Source organism: Salmo salar, chromosome 03, assembly GCF_965601325.2.
Source record: "Salmo salar chromosome 03, fSalSal1, whole genome shotgun sequence".
In the NCBI taxonomy this organism is placed as follows: Eukaryota; Metazoa; Chordata; class Actinopteri; order Salmoniformes; family Salmonidae; genus Salmo; species Salmo salar.
In genome coordinates this window covers 8,848,569-8,870,537 of record NC_138293.1, presented here as the reverse complement: position 1 = coordinate 8,870,537, position 21,969 = coordinate 8,848,569, and the positions used below count along the sequence as shown (strand labels likewise).

The window sequence follows — 21,969 nt, the reverse complement described above, 5'->3', positions numbered from 1 at the left end:
TAATAGCACTCACAGCTTTTAAAGAAAACAAACGTGATATTTATGGTCTGTTTACATTACATACAGTATTTTAGAGGTATAAAACCCATATAAACTGTATTTATTTATAATTATATGAAAATATGTTTTGTTGACGTTAATTCTATTACACAATTTCTGATATATCACATGCATTACTTTTGTTTTCCTACTAGTAGCCTAGTACAATAAAATGGCCTGTTAAGTGATATCACCTTCTATTTTTGTTTCAATTCTCACAAGACACTTTATCGGCTGATTGATGTCACCCTGTTCATCATATGCATGTTGCCACGGTTACATCAGGAGATAGCAGAGGGGGCACTCAAGACCACTCTGAAGATAATTTGATGCGAAATTAAATCAACTTTGCCAAGCGCTGAGATTAGTCGTCATTTTGGCCAATTGGTAGTGAAAATTGGTGCTTCAGTATTGTCATGCCAACACAGAGGGCGATATATTCTTCACAAGTCAGCAAAAGCTGTCTTAAAGGGGCACTCCGCCCTTTTTTCAACGTCATCATCTCCAGCACTACCCCAAAGTGTGTAAACTGCGTGTTTCTATGTTTTGTAGTCAAGAAGAAGATAAGTATTTCCTATGATGTCATCAACTGGTGTACGTCATGTGATTTAAAACCAACTATGAGCAGGAAACGTTCCTTTACTTTCACACTTTAACCTTCACTCTTATTATGATGGTTAATAAAGAGATCTCACTTTATCCATTTTATAAATTGTATTAGTAGAACAGAAAAAATTATGTTAACTCTAAAAATTGATCTTGGAAAGTGTAAAGCCTCGTGAGAAAAGAAAATGAAATCGTTTTATTTATTTTTTTAAACGATGTAACGGGACATAAATAATGATGATCCATTACAAGTCTCTCCTTGAGGGCTGAGTGATTTGTGGTTTAATAGTAATGGGGTGGAATTTAGTCACACACACACACACAAACTTGGTGACGGAGGACGCTAAATAAACTCACAACAAGTGAAATTGCCCTCCACATGCAAAATAGTCACTAACAGACACATATGTAAACAAAGCATGCGCACCAATCCAAGGCACTGTGAGGTTATTTTATACCTGTGAGAGACCAGTCCCAACAACTGCCAACACTTGATAAACCCTGTTTCCAATGAGGCCAGTCCTCCTACACTTCCTCAAAACAACCATTTGAGTGTGTGGGATGTGTGTGGTCATTGTCATGGTGTACACAATCATTTTCTTATTTTCTCCCTTCCCACAGGAGTCATAGAACTCAACGCAGCGGGATCTCACAGTGCTGGGAATAATCACTATTTACCTCAAGTTCATTCCTAGGGGTGTTTTTTTTTCTTTTCTTGGTGTACCATTGAGCACGACAGTATGACCACGTATGGATAATAACTGTTGTGTTCTTTTTTTCTTCCCCTTGTGCTATCGACTCTTCCCTTGGGAGTTAAAAGCTTACCAATTAATCCCACGCTCTTTCTCTCTCACACACAGTTACACACATGCCGAACCCAACCTTATATATATATATAGTTGCCCTCTTTAGCTTTCATCAATCCTATGTGCATCACTCATTTACCAAAGGAGAACCTCTCAGATACTGGTGTGATCTGCCGAAACCAATATCAAAAGCCTTAACAGAGAGATTCATAGGCACACCTCTTTGATTTTTTTTTTCTTTATAAAAAAAAGAAAAGAAAAGTACACGACTTTGTCCGAACGACGATCTGGTTTCATAGTCTTGCATGCGGAGAAGAAAACAACGAATGAACATGTCGAGGTGAGTCTCTTGTAATCTTATAATGTGTATGATGCTAACACATTACTATATGAAGCCTTTTTTTACATACAGCTTGTGACTAAGTATAGTCACCTGTCAATTCCATTGGCTATGCTACCAGTCTCAATCTCAATGGCAATTAGCATGTTAACATGTCTTGCATCCCAAATGACTATTTCTAAGGCTGGGATTCAATCATTTGCAGATAGTGTATTTCCGGATAGCGCTTTCAGAAATGCATTTGATTTACACAGCAGACGGAGGGAGTTGACACTTGATATGAAATTTGTCAGTCTGGTTGCATACACTGGACAACTTCTCAGCTAGGTTTGCCATCGAAACACTGTGGTACTGAAGAACTAGAACCATTTGTCCCTGTAGGAGAACCCTCTAAAAAAGGTTCTAGATAAAAAAAAACGTTTTGGTTACAAATAGAACCCTTTCAAGGGTTCTGTTTGGAACCAGGGGTTCTATGTGGAACCAAAAAGGGTTGAATATGATCCGAAAAGAGTTCTATCTGGGGTTCTACAGCAGGGCTGGGCAAACCCTTACTGACAAACCACATGAATTTCACGTGAACATGAGAAGTGTTCCGAAAGCACGTATTTTCATGTGAAGTGTTCCAAAAACACGTTTTTACGTTTCCACATGTGAAAGTTTTGGCTGAAGGGTCACATCAGGATTTCAAAATTCAATGGAGGGCTGCACAGATTTCCTTTTGACCAATTTGTTTGTCAACATCAATTTGCGGGCCAGAAAAAGTGCAGTAAACTTTTTTTTTTTTACAAATATGTCCATTATAATTTCTGCATACTATAATTTCTATCTGGTTTTAGATGTTCAATAGTGGCCTGGAGTGTTTTTTTTAACCAAAAAGAATACTCCCCCACCGCGGGCAGGATTGAATGGGATAGCAGGCCATATCAGGCCCACCCCTGTCCTACATGGACAAATGGTTCTATATGGCACTCTGTTTTTCTAAGTGTAGATGAAACCAAAGTGAGTCCCATAAAGGTGAACCACAGGCAGCGCAGGTTATGTTTTTCAGCTGTCCCCATAGAACTCTTTTTGGTTCCATGTACAACCCTTTCGGGTTCCATGTAGCACCCTCTGTAGAAAGAGTTCAACGTGGAACCCAAAAGGATTCTACCTGGAACCTAAAGCATTCTACCTGCAACCAAAAAAGGTTCTTCAAAGGGTTCTCTCATGGGGACAGCCGAAGAATCCTTTAAAGTTCTAGATATCACCTTTTTTTCTAAGAGTGTGGCAGTCCTTTGAGAAAAATTTGCTGAGTGCCTAAAATCCTTCTGGACCTATGAACAAGGGAGCTTGATTTCAGGTTCACAAAAGCCTGTACTTGCCTGGGGATCAAACATTCACCAGTCATTCAAGGGTTTACGTTAAAGCCTGGTGTGGCAACAAAAAAAAAGTCAATTGCATTGTTTTGTTGGACAGTTTGTAAGGCAAAAAGAAACTAAGGAAATTGTGAAAAGATATGTGTGATTTAAACACCTATTGGGCTTTTGAGGAGACGTCCATGCATTAACTCATGCTCATTGGTCAACCAAGTGCCCACCCCTTTCCTGTTTGGTACGGTAAGTAAAAAGCTGTGACGCTGAGAATTCACATCTATAATTATATTTCTATAATTCTATTTTGATTCATGTCGGAGACTATCAGGATCTCTATTGGTTATAAATTATAGTGACTCAGCACTTCTGTGATTAACTTTTCAGAGTTATAAATTCCTTCCAGAGTCACTCCTTTAGATTTATTCTCTCTCTGGCTTCCCTGTTTTACACTATTACAAGAAAGTGATTGGAAACTAATGAGGGGATTGAGGTCTTCATTATGTTATCATATGTTAGTATCTATGGACGACCCACATTAGCATGCAAAGCTAACCAGTATCTGCTGAACTGAAAAACATTACCAGAGACAAAGAATTGTGACATTTTATCTGGTTTAACATTCCCTCCACAGACATTATTTGTATGAATTTTCAAGCCAAGATGTACTGCCTGGTTTTCCGTGAGAATATGAACGTCATTCTTCTTCTGCCATGCTGAATTGCACCAGTCCTCGTCTTTTCAAGTTTAAAAAAAAAAACGCACTGGAGAATGTGACTGCACACTATTAAAACATGCTCATTTTGGAATCTATGCATGCTTACTTACCCTGCGCATGTATCTTAAAAAAAGTAACTTGGCAACATAGATGAGTAATTAGTATACCATAAAACATGAAATATTGACCATGCCTCTGCAATTTGTTTTATAGTGCGGTTGTGGATTAGAAATCGTGAATAGCCTGATTATAGACAAAGCCTTTTGGATGTCCATGTAAGTGTTGTGGGTTTGGATAATGCCTGTTGTTTTGGTTGGTGATAGGCCTACACAGGAGATAAGTTATTATACCATTGATTGTTTTTGAGGCTGAAGAAAAACACTGTTATAGTTCAGGCGACATGTCCAAATTGGGGGTGGAATCGTTCACTTTTTCATAAAAACATGAAACTTGGCACACACACACAGTTTGGGGTCCTGAACATTTTCCAAAATGGAGCTATTAAAAAAAAAAACAGCCACAGTGGTAGCCATTTTTCTATTCCGCCATGACCGGATAATGTAATTTCCTTCAATCTATTACATTTCATGCCAAAATCTGGATTGTGTTACTCAATGAACTGGTTTAAAATTATTTTTAGATGATTTGGGCATGAAATGTAATACATGCTAAACAGGGAAGATACATGGGGTTACATGAGGAAGTGGTCAAGAAATGCTAATATTGCTCATTGTGGTCAAGTTAAAAATACTATAGCTGCTGATGATGTTGTCTTTCCCTTTGGTCACACGTATTATGTAATGGAGCACCATGCCCTGACCACATTGCCCTGAGTGGCACCAGCTTGGCTCTGTCTATTACCATGGAAACCACTCTCACGGTTTAAGATTGTCCCTCATTATCACTGTTTGAGTTGGACTGACGCTCTTGTGTTGGACTGATGTGTGTGTGTGTGTGTGTGTGTTTTTAGGTTATGACATTGATTTATGTAATCATGGCCACTCTTTACAAGGTGAGAGAGGAGACAAACTGGTCTTTAACTAGTCAGTCAGTCATGACATCCATAAACATAGAAGCCTAGATAGGTGGATGTCATAGAGGCCCCCCCTCCCTCCCCCACTGGGCAAATCATCCTTTTTGAATCATCATTTTTTTTCTCCCCCAAATCATTTCAACCAAAAATTCAACGTGGAAAACTGATTCAATGTGGATTACTGATTGGATTTGCAAAAAGGTCATCAACGTAATGGATATTTGTTTTTGTTTTTACCCAACATTTAAAATAAATCCAATGACAAGGTGACCATGTTTGGTTGATTTCACGTTGAATTCACATTAGTTGACAATTCAATCAAATGTAAATCAAAACTAGACCGTTGAACTGACGTCTGTTCCCAGTTCCTATACATCAGAATGGCACAATTTGTCATTGATTTTAGATGATTGGAATGTCAGCTAGAACTAGAATTCTGATACAACTGATATATGTGTGATATGTGATGACATCAGCAGTGTTTATTATAGTAATTTTAAAAAAAATCGGGGGAAAAAAACAATTTAGTAAACTGAAATCAAATAATTAAGGAAAACATTTTAAAAACTATACTAAAAATATTATTTTTGGTTGCAAAACAAACAAAAAATAAAACTCAGAAATTATGTAACACTTTTGTTATTGTTTGGGGGGGCAAAAATCGAATGGGGTTTGCAAGCTTTTTTTTGTAATGAGGTTTTCGAGCTTCTGATTCTGGCGGGTAAATGCAATGCTGCCAGTAAATGGCAATGTTTCAAATAAGCCTAGCATGTGCATCACTGTCACTATCACCAGAGAGGAATGAGGCGAAGCGAGAGGATTACCTCCGCTTAAAATCTGTCCCCGCAAGATAAGAGGTGTATTAGAGAGTGTCAAATTATGCGAGGCTTATTTGATTAGATAGAGAGTAATGTTTAGGTTGTTACACATTTACTGATATAAGTAATATAAGTGGCATTCGGGGAAACTGTAGTTCACACGCGTATCTGCCCTCTCATTGGCTAGAATGGCTTGTCTCCTTCCGCCTGGCTTCCATCTTTGAGGACATGTATTTTTGATTAGAACGGTTACTTGAACATCTTGTCAATATAATAGATCGTGTTTGCTATCACTAGCTAACAACAGGGAAGAAATCCGGCAGAGACAGTAGAGAAAGAGAGAGACCCGTAAAAAAAACAATTCTTATTGCCCTCGCCCTGCGGAGGGGGTGCCCCAGAGCGGTACGCCTCACAGGCAATTTTTTCTGGCAATAAGCAGACAATGGTTGCATTCCACTGCTCAGACACTGCATGCATCAACCAATGGCTGCGTGCCACATCATTGACTGTGTCATCGACTGACAGATTGCTATAACATATGATGAGGTTAGCTGATACTTAAATACTCATCCAGGCGTTGTCAGATCCGTCAGGTAGTCAGCAACGTCTATGCTCTGGAATGCGGCCTAAGATTGATTTATAATTGAAACCTAACCAAACCTATGACTATATCATCTTGTTACTGCCCCACAGTGGCATGAAGTGACATCCACAAACAACTCTAGCTATAGGCCTACAACACATTATTGGCTCCTAGCCTCCCACGCATATAGGCTACTTTCTATCCCTAACACTAAAACTGAAACCAAATAATATAAAAAACGAAAAAGATTATTATATATTTTTTTTATTGAACTGAAACTAAATATAAACGAGTAAATCAATTCTGAAAACTAAACTGAATTTCAAATAAAAATCTAAACCTATAGAAACAAAAATGAATATAAACATCACCAAACTATAATAACCTTGTTTCGCACCAATGAACAAATAGGCCTGTCACATTGAGTTGACATTGGCTATGCTCAGTTGGGGGGTGACAGAAAGTTCAATGTCTTGCACAGCCTTATAGGCGTCAAGTCATATTTCATTCAAGTGCATTCATTTCAAGTGTTGAGTCAAAACACACTTTAGATCATACAAAAATGTATCAAATTGATGTTATATAGCTAGGTGTTCAGTTTTCCTGGATTGTAACCTTTTTAGTGACCTAAATGTTTCTTGTGTGTGTCATTTATTTTTTTAAGATGGCTCGTTCTCAGCTGCTTCACCTGGTATAAAATAATGAATGAATCAATTAAAGTTTGTTGTTATACCTTTGAGTAATAGTTTTTAACTATTTCAAATCACGTTATTTTTCATTGTATATGATTTGTAATTGTTTTTCTCGTGGGATAGAATCAGGATCTACTATGCATAGAACCTTGTCCACATTTTGTAAATATGTAGGTCATTGTCAGATTGTGAATAGCGGCTGTAGAGAGTGTCTTTCGGCATGTGTGTCACTGTGTCATGTTTCACACTGTGTTTAACAATGTGTGTGTGTGTGTGTGTGTGTGTGTGTGTGTGTGTGTGTGTGTGTGTGTGTGTGTGTGTGTGTGTGTGTGGTGTGTGTGTGCGCGGGGGGGGGGCTTATTGTCGAGTCATCTCCCACGGTCACATGCTTGTCAGAGGAGGAAACCCAATCGAGGGGAATGGAAGTTGGGGGAGGGTTTAAAACATTAGTTGGTACTCAATGGTTGTGAGTGTAGAGCGTGTGTGTGTGTGTGTCAGGGCAGAGTGTGTGCTTGTGTTAGGGGGTGTACAGAGCCGAGCCAGTAATACAGAACCAACCAGTCAACCTCGCTCTCTCTCTTGCTCTGCTTCTCTCTTCATCCCTTACACACACACTGCCTCTTCCTCTCCCTTACACACACAATCCCTCTCCTCCCACACACTCCCTCTCCCTCTCACACACACACTCCCTCTCCCTCTCCCTTACATTCACCACTCCCTCTCTCACACACTCCCTCTCCCTTTCTCCCTCTCACACACACTCCCTCTCCCTTTCTCCCTCTCACACACACTCCCCTCTCCCTCTTCTCTGTGTTCTCTCCTTGCCTGTCTGAATTCACAGTGGGTTTTGACTCTGCACTACGATGTCTGCGGTTGCAGGAAGCTCTCTGCAGTGAGCACACCGAGGTAAGCTCTGTCGGGCTCTCTCTCTCTCTCCCCCCCCGCTCCGCACGCACACACACACACACACACGCACACGCACACACACACACACACACACACACACACACACACACACACACACACACACACACACACACACACACACACACCCTCCCTCTGTTTGCGTCAGTCGGGTTCATTGTCTCCACTCACCTTGATTACGTTGTGGACTGCAAGCTCACAGACACACAGCTCAGACTTCACTCACTTCTGTGACTGTCAGTTTTTTAAAAAGTGTTATACATTAACTGTAGCATTGTGAATGTTTTTCTAGTAGAGATTTGCTCCAGTTATGCTTGTTACGCTGCGGTTGAAGCCCCTTGCTGTAACGACACTTACCAGGAGAGTTGCTCTGAATAAATTAAATTATTTAAATGTATGCATCGCCATCCCCTTATTCCCTTAAACTCTGCTGTCTTTCTCAGTTTGGGTTTCGGTGTCCCTTGTGAAGAAGAAGAAATGTCCTCTGTCCTTTGTAAATGCAAGCCTCTAATAAGCAGTTGTAATGTTATCATGTCACATAGGGAGACACAGAGGAGGTTTTGGTAGAGTTTGGCGTGTCATTGTGTGTGAATCAGTCACGCATGCAAGGAATTGGAGGGGGGGGGGGGGGGGGGTCCTATCTGTTGAGTGAAGTGAAAGAAGAAGAAGAAAAAAACGGGAAGTGTTCCTGCATTTTTATGACTGTTTCCTGTTGGACGGTAAAACAGAATTCTCTCCGTTTTGTGCCTATGAGCTCCAGCTGAGTAGCTTGAGTCTGCATGAACTTTTTTGTTGAGTGAGGTCGTTTTTTTTCTTCTTCTCTCTGCCATTAACACACACAACATGTACTGAGGGGGATGCGATGAAAAATCAGGTCCTTATGCAGCTTTCAGTTTGTACTGAGCTCTCAATGTAGTCTTTGTCTTGTGAGGTAACACCTGTCTCTTTCGTTTCTATACATTTTCCACCAATCCCTCTATTTGTCTCTCTCTTTCTCTCTTTGAGAAGAGAGGAATGATAAAGGTCTTGAGTTACAAATGGTGTCTAACCCATGATATCGGCTATTTACGGAGACTTCAACGTTACACCTGTGTAAAGCCACATTGTGTCTTACTTCAGCAAAGGGAAATCGTTGTGAATGATAATGGCCAAATCAAATCAAATGTTATTAGTCACATGCTCCGAATACAACAGGTGTAGACCTTACAGTGAAATGTTTACTGACAAACCCTTAACCAAAAATACAGTTTTAATAAAAAAAATATCTGCTAAGTAAAAACAAAATATGTGGGGCACCGGTTGAGGTCATTGAGGTAATATGTACATGTAGGTAGAGTTATTAAAGTGACTATGCATGGATAATAAACAGAGAGTAGCATCAGCGTAGAAGGGGGGGGGGGGGGGGCAATGCAAATAGTCTGGGTAGCCATTTGATTAGTTGTTCAGGAGTCTTATGGCTTGGGGGTAGAAGCTGTTTAGAAGCCTCTTGGACCTAGACTTGGCGCTCCGGTACCGCTTGCCGTGCAGTAGTAGAGAGAACAGTCTATGTCTTCGGTGGCTGGAGTCATTGACAATTTTTAGGGCCTTCCTCTGACACCGCCTGGTATAGAGGTCCTGGATGGGAAGAAGGTTGGCCCCAGTGATGTACTGGGCCGTACGCACTACCCTCAGTAGTGTCTTGCGGTCAGAGGCCGAGCAGTTGCCATACCAGCCAGTGATGCAACCAGTCAGGATGCTCTCGATGGTGCAGTTGTAGAACTTTTTGAGGATCTGAGGACCCATGCCAAATCTTTTCAATCTCCTGAATAGGGGAATAGGTTTTGTCGTGCCCTCTTCACAACTGTCTTGGTGTGCTTGGACCATGTTAGTTTGTTGGTGATGTGGACACCAAGGAACTTGAAGCTCTCAACCTGCTCCACTGCAGAACCGTTGATGAGAATGGAGGCGTGTTCGGTCCTCCTTTTCCTGTAGTCCACAATCATCTCCTTTGTCTTGGCACCACACAGCCAGGTCTCTGACCTCCTCCCTATAGGCTGTCTGGTCGTTGTTGGTGATCAGGCTATCACTGTTGTGTCATCGGCAAACTTAATGATGGTGTTGGAGTCGTGCCTGGCCATGCAGTCATGAGTCAACAGGGAGTACAGGAGGGGACTGAGCACACATCCCTTAGGGGCCCCCGTGTTAAGGATTAGTGTGGTGGATGTGTTGTTACCTACCCTTACCACCTGGGGGCGGCCGGTCAGGAAGTCCAGGATCCAGTTGCAGAGGGAGGTGTTTAGTCCAAGGGTCCTTAGCTTAGTGATGAGCTTTGAGGGCACCATAGTGTTAAACGCTGAGCTGTAGTCAATGAATAGCATTCTCACATAGGTGTTTCTTTTGTCCAGGTGTGAAAGGGCAGTGTTGAGTGCAATAGAGATTGCGTCATCTGTGGATCTGTTGGGGCGGTATGCAAATTAAAGTTGGTCAAGGTTTTCTGGGATAATGATGTTGATGTGAGCCATGACCAGCCTTTCAAAGCCTTTCATGGCTACAGACGTCAGTGCTACGGGTCGGTAGTCATTTAGGCAGGTTACCTTGGTGTTCTTGGGCACAGGGACAATGGTGGTCTGCTTGAAACATGTTGGTATTACAGACTCAGACAGGGAGAGGTTAAAAATGTTAGTGAAGACACTTGCCAGGAGTTCACGTCTTGGTAAGCCGTCTCGCCCTGCGGCCTTGTGAATGTTGACCTGTTTAGAGGTCTTACTCACATTGGCTACGGAGAGCGTGATCACACAGTCGTCCGGAACAGCTGACGCTCTCATGCATGTTTCAGTGTTACTTGCCTCGAAGCAAGTATAGAAGTAATGCAGCTCGTCTGGTAGGCTCGTGTCACTTCCCTTTCTAGTCTATAGACATACCAGCCTCTAATTTTTGAAAATACAAACCTCTTATCTTATAAAGTTAATCTTGCCGTTATAGAATATGCTCAAATATTAGATTTTTTGTTTGTGTGACCTAGGCCGTATTTTCAGTGTCTTACAGTAGGAGTGCTGATCTAGGATCAGGTCCCCCCCCCCCCCCCCCGTCCATGTAATTAGGATCTAAAGGGAAAAACTGGACCAGCACTCCACCTCTGCGACACTTTGAGAACAACGGCCTAGGTTACACAAACCAAAAAAATTATATTTTTACGCATATTTTATAACGGCAAGATTTACTTTATACATTACGTACTTATGTAAATAAGGTATTTCATTTTTTTTTTATATACATTAGCAAAAATGTCTAAAAACATTTTTTGTTTGCTTTGTCGTTATGTGGTATTGTGTGTAGATTGATGAGGGGGGGAAAAAAACGTAATCAATTTTAGAATAAGGTTGTAACGTAACAAAATGTAGAAAAAGTTTTAGGATCCGAATGCACTGTAGCCCTATTGGCGCTGATCAAAAGTAATGTACTATATAGGGTATAAGGGCCAGTTTGGGATCCAGTCCAAGTAATTATAGAGGGCAAGCTAGGCCAGTCAGCTAGTTCTGATCAACTTTGACCAAACCAGGCAATGTCAATTACTCAAGATGGTGGGAATGACATGTACTGCAGACCTTATGAGGTCATGGCCTTATTTCCAAAATGCCCTAGTGGTTGCCAACACTATTGAACTCTATTTTGACTGGAGCATGATGGGTAATAAATAGTGTAGACCAGAGGAACACTTAGAATGAACGAGAATGAAATGAATGGAGCGAATAGACTTTCTAAGAGTGGTTCTCATCGGCAACCATCAAAGCAGTTATGCTTTTCAATCCATTGCACCCATATTTAGGCCATTTTACATTTGCATCAGGGCTCACAATCCGATAGTAAGTCTGCCCCAGAGTGCCTGAATATTAGATGTGGTTTGCTGCTGAGTCACTGTCCTCTGTTACCTTGAGTCATACCGGTAATGGAGAGGAGCCGGGGAGAAGAGAACAAAAATATATTATTCTGCAGTTTTCTATTTCCACTTCTCTTTTGTAGGCCTACTCAGGTGTCATACATACTGAAATATATATGGTATTATATATGCTATTTAGTTGAATATAAGCCTACTTAGGTGTCAAACATACTGAAATATATATGGTATTATATATGCTATTTAGTTGAATATAAGCCTACTTAGGTGTCAAACATACTGAAATATATATGGTATTATATATGCTATTTAGTTCAATATAAGCCTACTTAGGTGTCAAACATACTGAAATATATATATGCTATTTAGTTGAATATAAGCCGACTTAGGTGTCATACATACTAAAACATTTTTGTTACGTTACAGCCTTATTCTAAAATCTATGAAATGCTTTTTTTGCTTATCAATCTACACACAATACCCCATAATTACAAAGCAACAACAGGTTTTTAGACATTTTTGCAAATTCCATTGAGCATCCTTGAGATGTTTCTACAACTTAATTGGAGTCCACCTGTGGTAAATTCAATTGATCGAAAAGGCACTCACCTGTCTATATAAGGTCCCACAGTTGACAGTGCATGTCAGAGCAACAACCAAGCCATGATGTCGAAGGAATTGTCTGTAGAGCTCAGAGACAGGATCTTGTCGAGATCTGGGGAAGGGTCTGGGGAAGGGTACCAAAAAATGTCTGCAGCATTGAAGGTCCTCAAGGACACAATGGCCTCCATCGTTCTTAAATGGAAGAAGTTTGGAACCATCAAGACTTTTCCTAGAGCTGGCCGTCCAGCCAAACTGATCAGACATGGGAGAAGGGGCTTGGTCAGGAAGGTGCGGAGATGGAGATGGGAGAACCTTCCATAAGGACAACCATCCCTGCAGCACTCCACCAATCAGGCTTTTATGGTAGAGTGGCCAGACGGAAGCCATTCCTCAGTAGAAGGCACATGATGGCCCACTTGGAGTTTGCCAAAAGGCACCTAAAGGACTCAGACAATGAGAAATAAGATTCTCTGGTCTGATGAAACCAAGATTGAACTCTTTGGCCTGAATGACAAGCGTCACGTCTGGAGGAAACCTGGCACCATCCCTACGGTGAAGCATGGGGGTGGCAGCATCATGCTGTGGGGATGTTTTTCAGCGGCAGGGATTGGAAGACTAGTCAGGATCAAGGGAAAGATGAATGGAAAACCTTGATGAAAACTTGTACCAGAGTGCTCAGGACCTCAGAATGGGGTGAAGGTTCACCTTCCAACCGGACAATGACCCTAAGCACATAACCAAGACAATGCAGGAGTGGCTTCGGGACAAGTCTCTGAATGCCCTTGAGTGACCCAGCCAGAGCCCGGACTTGAACCCGATCTAACATCTCTGGAGAGACCTGAAAACAGCTGGGCAGCGACGCTCCCCATTCAACCTCACAGAGCTTGAGAGGATCTGCAGAGAAGAATGGGAGAAACTCCCCAAATACACTTGTGCCAAGCTTGTAGCGTCATACCCAAGAAGTCTCTTGAGTCTGTAATCACTGCCAAAGGTGCTTCAATAAAGTACTGAGTAAAGTGTCTGAATACTTACGTAAATGTGATATTTCAGTTTTTTGTGGATTTCTTTAATTGTTTTTCTTTTTAATGCGTTTGAGCCAGTCAGTTGTTGTGAAAATGTAGGGGTGGTACACAGAAGATAGCCCTATTTGGTAAAAGACCAAGTCCATATTATGGCAAGGACAGCTCAAATAAGCAAAGAGAAATGACAGTCCATCAGTACCTTTAGACATGAAGGTCTGTCAATATGGAAAATTGCAAGAACTTTGAAAGTTTCTTCAAGTGCAGTTCAAAAACCATCAAGCACTATGATGAAACTGGCTCTCATGAGGACCGCCACAGGAAAGGAAGACCCAGAGTTACCTCTGCTGCAGAGGACAAGTTCATTAGAGTTACAAGCCTCAGAAATTGCAGCCCAAATAAATGCTTCACAGAGTTCAAGTAACAGACACATCTCAACATCAACTGCTCAGAGGAGACTGCGTGAATCAGGCCTTCATGGTCGAATTGCTACAAAGAAACCACTACTAGAGGACACCAATAATAAGAAGAGACTTTCTTGGGCCAAGAAACAGGAGCAATGGACATTAGAATGGTGGAAATCTGTCCTTTGGTCTGATGAGTCCAAATTTGAGATTTTTGGTTCCAACCACTGTGTCTTTGTGAGACGCAGAGTAGGTGAACGGATTATCTCCGCATGTCTGGTTCCCACCGTGAAGCACGGACGAGGAGGTATGATGTGTGGGTGTGCTTTGCTGGTGACACTGTCAGTGATTTATTTAGAATTCAAGGCACACTTAACCAGCATGACTACCAAAGCATTCTGAAGCGATACGCCATTTAATCTGGTTTGCGCTTAGTGGGACTATCATTTGTTTTTCAACAGGATGATGACCCAACACCTCCAGGCTGTGTAAGGGCTATTTGACCAAGGTCAGATGACCTGGTCTCCACAATCACCCGACCTCAACCCAATTGAAATGGTCCGCAGAGTGAAGGAAAAGCAGCCAACAAGTGCTCAGCATATGTGGGAACTCCTTCAAGACTGTTGGAAAAGCATTCCAGGTGAAGCTGGTTGAGAGAATGCCAAGAGTGTGCAAAGCTGTCATCAAGGCAAAGTGTGGCTACTTGAAGAACCTCAAATATAAAATATATTTTGATTTGTTTACTACATGATTCCATATGTGTTATTTCATAGTTTTGATGTCTTGTAATATTCTACAATGTAGAAAAGAGAACAAATAAAGAGTACAAACAGATCTAGGAGCAGCATATCCTCCCACCACAGATCTAGGAGCAGCATATCCTCCCACCACAGATCTAGGAGCAGCGTCTCCTCCCACCACAGATCTAGGAGCAGCGTATCCTCCCACCACAGATCTAGGGAACACTGTATCCTCCCACCACAGATCTAGGAGGCAGCGTATCCTCCCACCACAGATCTAGGAGCAGCGTATCCTCCCACCACAGATCTAGGAGCAAAACCACCTGCCACCTGAACAGCCTCTTCCCGCACGCCTCACCAGCCGGCTATCTGGTCCATGATGGTCTTCTCATTCATGGACTTTGCACTATCATCCTAGAACTGTACATTGCTCTTTGCACTCTCTGCACATTATTGTACACACCTACCAATTTGCACTCTACCACGGACTGACGCTTACATACAGTTGAAGTCGGAAGTTTACATACACTTAGGTTGGAGTCAATAAAACTCATTTTTCAAACTTTCTTGTTAACAAACTATAGTTTTGGCAAGTCGGTTAGGACATCTACTTTGAGCATGACACAAGTAATTTTTCCAACAATTGTTTACAGACAGATTATTTCAGTTATAATTCACTGTATCACAATTTCAGTCGGTCAGAAGTTTACATACACTAAGTTGACTGTGCCTTTAATGCCTTTAAACAGCTTGGAAAATTCCAGAAAATTATGTCATGGCTTTAGAAGCTTCTGATAGGCTATTTGACATCATTTGCGTCAATTGCAGGTGTACCTGTGGATGTATTTCAAGGCCTACCTTCAAACTCAGTGCCTCTTTGCTTGACATCCTGGGAAAACCTAAAGAAATCAGCCAAGAACCTCCGAAAAAAAATTGTAGACCTCCAAAAGTCTGGTTCATCCTTGGGAGCAATTTCCAAATGCCTGAAGGTACCAAGTTCAACTGTACAAACAATAGTACGCAAGTATAAACACCATGGGACCACGCAGCCGTCATACCACTCAGGAAGGAGACATGTTCTCTCTCCTAAAGATGAACGTACTTTGGTGAGAAAAGTGCAAATCAATCCCAGAACAACAGCAAACGACCTTGTGAAGATGCTGGAGGAAACAGGTACAAAAGTATCTGTATCCACAGTAAAACGAGTCCTATATCGACATAACCTGAATGGCCGCTCAGCAAGGAAGAAGCCACTGCTCCAAAACCGACATAAAAAAGCCAGACTACAGTTTGCAACTGCAGATGGGTACAAAGATCATACTTTTTGGAGAAATATCCTCTGGTCTGAAGAAACAAAAATAGAACTGTTTGGCCATAATGACCATCGTTATGTTCGGAGGAAAAAGGGGGAGGCTTGCAAGCCGAAGAACACCATCCCAACCGTGAAGCACAGGGGTGGCAGCATCATGTTGTGGGGGTGTTTTGCTGCAGGAGGGACTGGTGCACTTCACAAAATAGATGGCATCATGAGGGAGGAAAATTATGTGGATATATTGAAGCAACATCTCAAGACATCAGTCAGGAAGTTAAAGCTTGGTCGCAAATGGGTCTTCCAAATGGACAATGACCCCAAGCATACTTCCAAAGTTGTGGCAAAATGGCTTAAGGACAACAAAGTCCAGGTATTGTAGTGGCCATCACAAAGCCTTGACCTCAATCCTATAGAAAATTTGGGCAGAACTGAAAAAGCATGTGCGAGCAAGGAGGCCTACAAACCTGACTCAGTTACACCAGCTCTGTCAGGAGGAATGGGCCAAAATTCACCCTACTTATTGTAGGAAGCCTGTGGAAGGCTACCCAAATCGTTTGAACGAAGTTAAACAATTTAAAGGCAATGCTACAAAATACTAATTGAGTGTATGTAAACTTCTGACCCACTGGGAATGTGATGAAAGAAATAAAAGCTGAAATAAATCATTCTCTCTACTATTATTCTGACATTTCACATTCTTAAAATAAAGTGGTGATCCTAACTGACCTAAGACAGGGAATTTTTACTAGGATTAAATGTCAGGAATTGTGAAAAACTGAGTTTAAATGTATTTGGCTAAGGTGTATGTAAACTTCCGACTTCAACTGTATATATTTCCCCCATTACACATCATTCTTAAAAAATGTCTTGTTTATACACATAGTTTTACAGTTTAGTCTGTAGTTTTTAGTGTATTCCAGTTATTGTGTATATTCTGTATATTGTGACAACACCATTTCACCAGGCCAAATTCCTGGTACATGCAAATGTAAGGTGATTCTTAACTGTAAGGAAGAAGTAAAAAACAGCACACTGGTTTACAACCTGGACTCAGGGGTAGAAGTAACATAGTAAATGTAAATCTGTCTCCCTCCATTTATAATGATATGTTTTGTATGGTATGCATTAATTTGTGCAATTTCTATCATCTATTTCATATGTTAAGAATTACAAGTTCTACAGCTGTACCATAAAGAGCATCCTGACCTGTTGCATCACCGCCTGGTATGGAAACTGCTCGGCATCTGACTGTAAGACGTACGGCCCAGTACATCACTGGGGGCCAAATTTCCTGCCATCCAGGACCTATATACTAGGCGGTGTCAAAGGAAGGCCCTAACAATTGTCAAAGACTCTAGTCTCCCGAGTGGCACTGTGGTCTAAGACACTGCATCTCAGTGCTAGAGGTGTCACTACAGACCCTAGTTTGTTTCCAGGCTGTATCAAAACCCGCCGTGATTGGGAGTCTCATAGGGTGGCGCACAATTGGCCCAGCGTTGTATGGGTTAGGATTTGGCCCGGGGTAGGCTGTCATTGTAAATACGAATATGTTCTTAACTGACTTGCCTAGTTAAATAAAGGTTCAATTAAAAAACCAAAGGCATAGACTGTTCTCTCTGCTACTGCATGACAAGCAGTACCGGAGCGCCAAGTCTAGGTCCAAAAGGCTCCTTAACAGCTTCTACCCCCAACAATAAGACTGCTGAACAATTAATCAAATGGCCACCCGGACTATTTTCACTTTACCCCTACCTACATGTACAAATTCCCTCGACTAACCTGTACCCCCGCACATTGACTCAGTACTGTATATAGCCTCGTTATTGTTATTTTATTCTGTTACTTTTTATTTTACTTTTTTACTTTAGTTTATTTTGTAAATATTTTCTTAACTCTATTTCTTGAACTTCATTGGTGGTTAAGGGCTTGTAAGTAAGCATTTCACAGTAATGTCTACACCTGTTGTATTCGGCACATGTGACAAATAAAATTTGATTTGAATTGCAATTTGTACAATATGTTACGAATTTGCAATAAGTATAATATGTTACAAATTCATTTTTTTTGTGGATACCGTTAGCTAGGTGGCTAACGCTTACATTACCTAGGCTAAGGGTTAGGGTTAGGGTTAGGATTTAGGTTAAAGGGTTAAGGTTAGGAGAAGGGTTAGCTAACATGCTAAGTAGTTGCAAAGTAGCAAAAAAGTAGTAAGTAGTTGCAAAGTTGCTAATTAACTAAAGTTGTCCGTGATGATATTCGAACAAGCAACCTTTGGGTTGCTAGATGTTCGCGTTTTACGCTAACCAATCCACCCAACCAACCCCCCTCCTTTCATTTTTACATTAAGTAACCTTCTGTCTTATGTAACCATCCCAAACGTAACATATCATATTCATTTCAGTGTCCCGGATTTATATTTTCTAGTCTATGAGACCAGGCTGGTCGTTTTACCCTTATGCCCTAAATTCTAAAGTAGAGTCCCTCCTGGCCTATCAAATATCTCAGAGTACACGTCACTTTCCAACAACCTTATGTTCCGTGAATGGCTACAGTGCCAAAACTTTGATCAAGTCTGATCAAACACGTGTAGCTAAGGTCTTCTATCCATACGCTCACTAGTGTTGCATAAACAATCATGCTAATCTTTTCACACACCCATTTTTAACCCCATAATTCCTGGCAGGTTGCCTAACATGGACCGTGTAGCGCTTTGCTTCAGTAACCCGGCCCACCGCTTACAAATCCACCATGGATTGACCTTAACATTCCACCGACCCACATCAACAACAAAGGCAAGAGTAGGTACAGCGTGGTAATCTCCTTCATCCCTTTTGCCATTCTCATTGTTTAAATGCTGGCTGGCGAATCTGGAGCTTTCTTTTCCACTAAGCGCTTTTATTATTGATTTTATATGATTAATATCTGATTTATCCTTTATCCAGCAATGCTGTCCAGAGGCTTCGTATGGAGGGTGTGACATAATTGCAGAGCCTCCAGAGGATTGCAGAGGCCAAAATTGAGCTCTGTACGCCGAATACGGTGAACCTCACAATTTTTGTAACAATGCGGAGGGCTCCGTATAGTTCCGTATAGCTCCGCTTTGACATGATTGGTTGACGGTAGGTGAGGGGCGGGAGGTTCCTGTATAAACACAAGCTCACTTCCTTGACAACTTCCTTCACAACAGCCCTGCTCTGCTCCGCGAAGCGTAAGAAGTATGAAAGCCCTGACTTCTACAGAGGCCCTATCACAGTAAATGCTGTACGGCCCACTGCAGAAGTCAGATTGACCATGCAGAGTCTTTTAGCTCTTTGTCTCTATGAGGGAGGAGGTGGTGCCAGGGGTTGAGGGTCGTCGCCAGAAATAACCATGGTCCCTTTGTGTAGATTTCTGGTGCCTCATTTATCAACATTTCTCACTAAATTCTGGCGTACGTGGAGATTCCAGGATTTTCCTTTCGTTACAAATGATTGGGATTTATCACTGTTGCACGCAACATATATGCATGTTTTCATTGATAAATCAGAAACACAGGCTGCTGTATTTGTGCGCTCATGAACAAGTTTTACAACCCCACCGTGAAAACGCACTCTATTCGCCTTTTATGGTAACAAAAACGCCCTCATTTGCTGTACGATTTGTAGATGTTGGAACTGGGCCGCGCATTCTGGTTGTAGATGTTGGAACTGGGCCGCGCATTCTGGGATAGTTCCTAAAAGAGAAGTGCAATGGCAAGTTTGATCACATTTCTGTAGAAGTGTGGGCAGAATGTGCTCATTTTTTGCAGTGACTTTTTCAAACTTAAAATGCATGCCGCCTATAGCGAGTCCCAAACACTGGCCGCGCATTCTGCAACATTGATTGATTGTCTATTTGAGCCATTTTAAAGTAAATGCTTCAGACATCACTTTAATACAGAAGATGAATTGTTGTTCATTAATTTGTTATCAATACACTGTGTTTATAACTCCTGCCTTGGTGGCGCTGAGATTTAATAGGCTATGATGTCGTGCTCCTACAGCACAGCATTACTGTAGCCTACCCATACTGTCAAATATTTTTATAATAAAAGTAAAATAAATATATTAGGCTCCATGCTTCTCTGAGATCTCTGAGATCTCCTTACTAAATGTAAATGCATTTCTGTTATCATTAGGCCCACATTTTAAAAAATGATTAGATTTCCTGTGCATCAAACCACATCCATTTCTCCTAAGGGAACAATACAATGGATTAACCACCAGAAGTACGCATGGTCTGAGGTATACTTGGAGATGTGCACACTTTACTGGGAAAACTGGGGCATGCTTGGTTTAGAGTCTTTTTTTGTGTGCACACACCTTTTGATAAATGAGGCCCCTGCTCTCTAAGGGCTTTAAACAGTCAAAAATAGGTAGTCAGAGATGTCAACACTTCACTTAACGCTGACATGTGCAGTACGAATGCAGTTACAATGCATTGTAAAACGTGTTATAAGAATACCACATTTGTTTTACTGAGAATTCTTAGCGATACCTCATTATAACTGCATTTCACTGTGTTCAAAAGAGGTAAACAGGCCCCTGGGTTCTCCAGAGGGGACTAGAAGTAAAGTCAGCTGGAACTACTTTTATGTCTTCTTTAGTGTTGTTTATGATACAGAATCAGTGTGCCAGGAGCAGTATCGATTCGATATCAGGGAGGGATGGGTCATGATTTAGTCATCAGATGGCTCTCTTCCACTTTAATGAAATGAAGGTTGAACTGAAAGGGATGATAACGTAATCAGAGACACACACACTGCTTCTGTATGTAGGAGTAATATTGAGACTTATGTCGTCCCCTTATTGCTCTCTTACGTGTGTGTGTGTGTGTGTGTGTGTGTGTGTGTGTGTGTGTGTGTGTGTGTGTGTGTGTGTGTGTGTGTGTGTGTGTGTGTGTGTGTGTGTGTGTGTGTGTGTGTGTGTGTGTGCACGTGCGTGTGTGGGTGAGTCTGCCTGCTTCTGTGTCCTAGTCTTTGAGGGCTTTCAAAGTCACCTGCTTCACCATAAGATGGATAATTAAAGATGAAAGTCGTACCTCAAGCAGATGCAAACACTCTGTAGTGAGTGACGACAACATCTCCACATGAATTATGCTGTGTAATGAACTCACCCCCGTGACATCACATGATCCACCACCCCTACTCCAATATAATCATGTATGATTATCACATGTTATACATACATAATGTATCATATCATTCCCAACCAGGAAGTGTCAGAGGATACCTTTAATGAACATCCTCCATCCCGTTTCTCCTCCCCAGTTTACGGATGTACTATTTCCCGAAGGCAGTAACCTTGCAGCAGTGACCTTGTTGATGTAAACCATACTGACACTCCTATACTCCAGTGGTGAGACGGAGTATATACACTTATCTCTTATCAGTTGAAGGAAGAGAGGGGTACATCTCAATAGTCTGAGGTGATGCCCTCTCAGTTCAGTTCAGTAGATGTAACGGGTCAGGGATGAGGGATGACGAGGAGAGGAATCACCCTGTAGACTATTGAGATGTATCCATGGAAAACAGGAGATATAGGTCCCATTTTGATTATACAAAAGTGAGAGAAACTTTAAACGAGACCAACATAATGTCAATACTTGACCTGAATTTGCATAGTATCACAATAATGGTGTGGAAAATGCTGACTGGGTCAATTTACTTACTGAAATGATTTGGGTTATACATTAGGGGGATTTCCAAGTGGACTCTGCCTACATGATATGGCAACCCCACTATCTGACCACGGGCCAGGACAGGGTTTCTGCTTCCTCTCCTCATCCCTGACCCATTACATCTACTGAACTGAGAGGGTATCACCTCAGACTATTGAGATAGTGGCAACCCCCACTATCTGACCCACGGCCAGGACACAATCTGGCAACCCTGACCCTGAAGCGTTGCGTTGGGATGTTCCTGCGTGTCTGAACGTCATTGAAGGGAATTTGTCAAGATATTGTCCTGTTATCTAAATATCAGGCACCAATCTGGCAACCCTGACCCTTAGTCGCTGCTTCTAAAAAGAATACACAGACTCATGATAACTGCTAGATGTTATTCTCTGTTGAGAAAAACTCTCCACTAACA

At 41.6% G+C, this 21,969-nt stretch overlaps 1 protein-coding gene across 2 annotated transcripts in view; it reads left to right on the top strand.

Annotated features, from left to right (window-relative positions):
• Positions 1–1,527: 1,527 nt before the first annotated feature.
• Positions 1,528–21,969, top strand: part of LOC106597086 (anion exchange protein 2) — a 60,641-nt gene continuing 40,199 nt past the window's right edge. The window contains exon 1 of one of the 2 annotated variants that reach the window (XM_014188325.3): positions 1,528–1,791. The gene's annotated coding sequence lies outside the window, so the exon portion shown is untranslated. Of the gene's footprint in view, positions 1,792–7,509; positions 7,891–21,969 lie in introns of those variants that run through there. The other variant, XM_014188321.3, reaches the window with a different exon arrangement.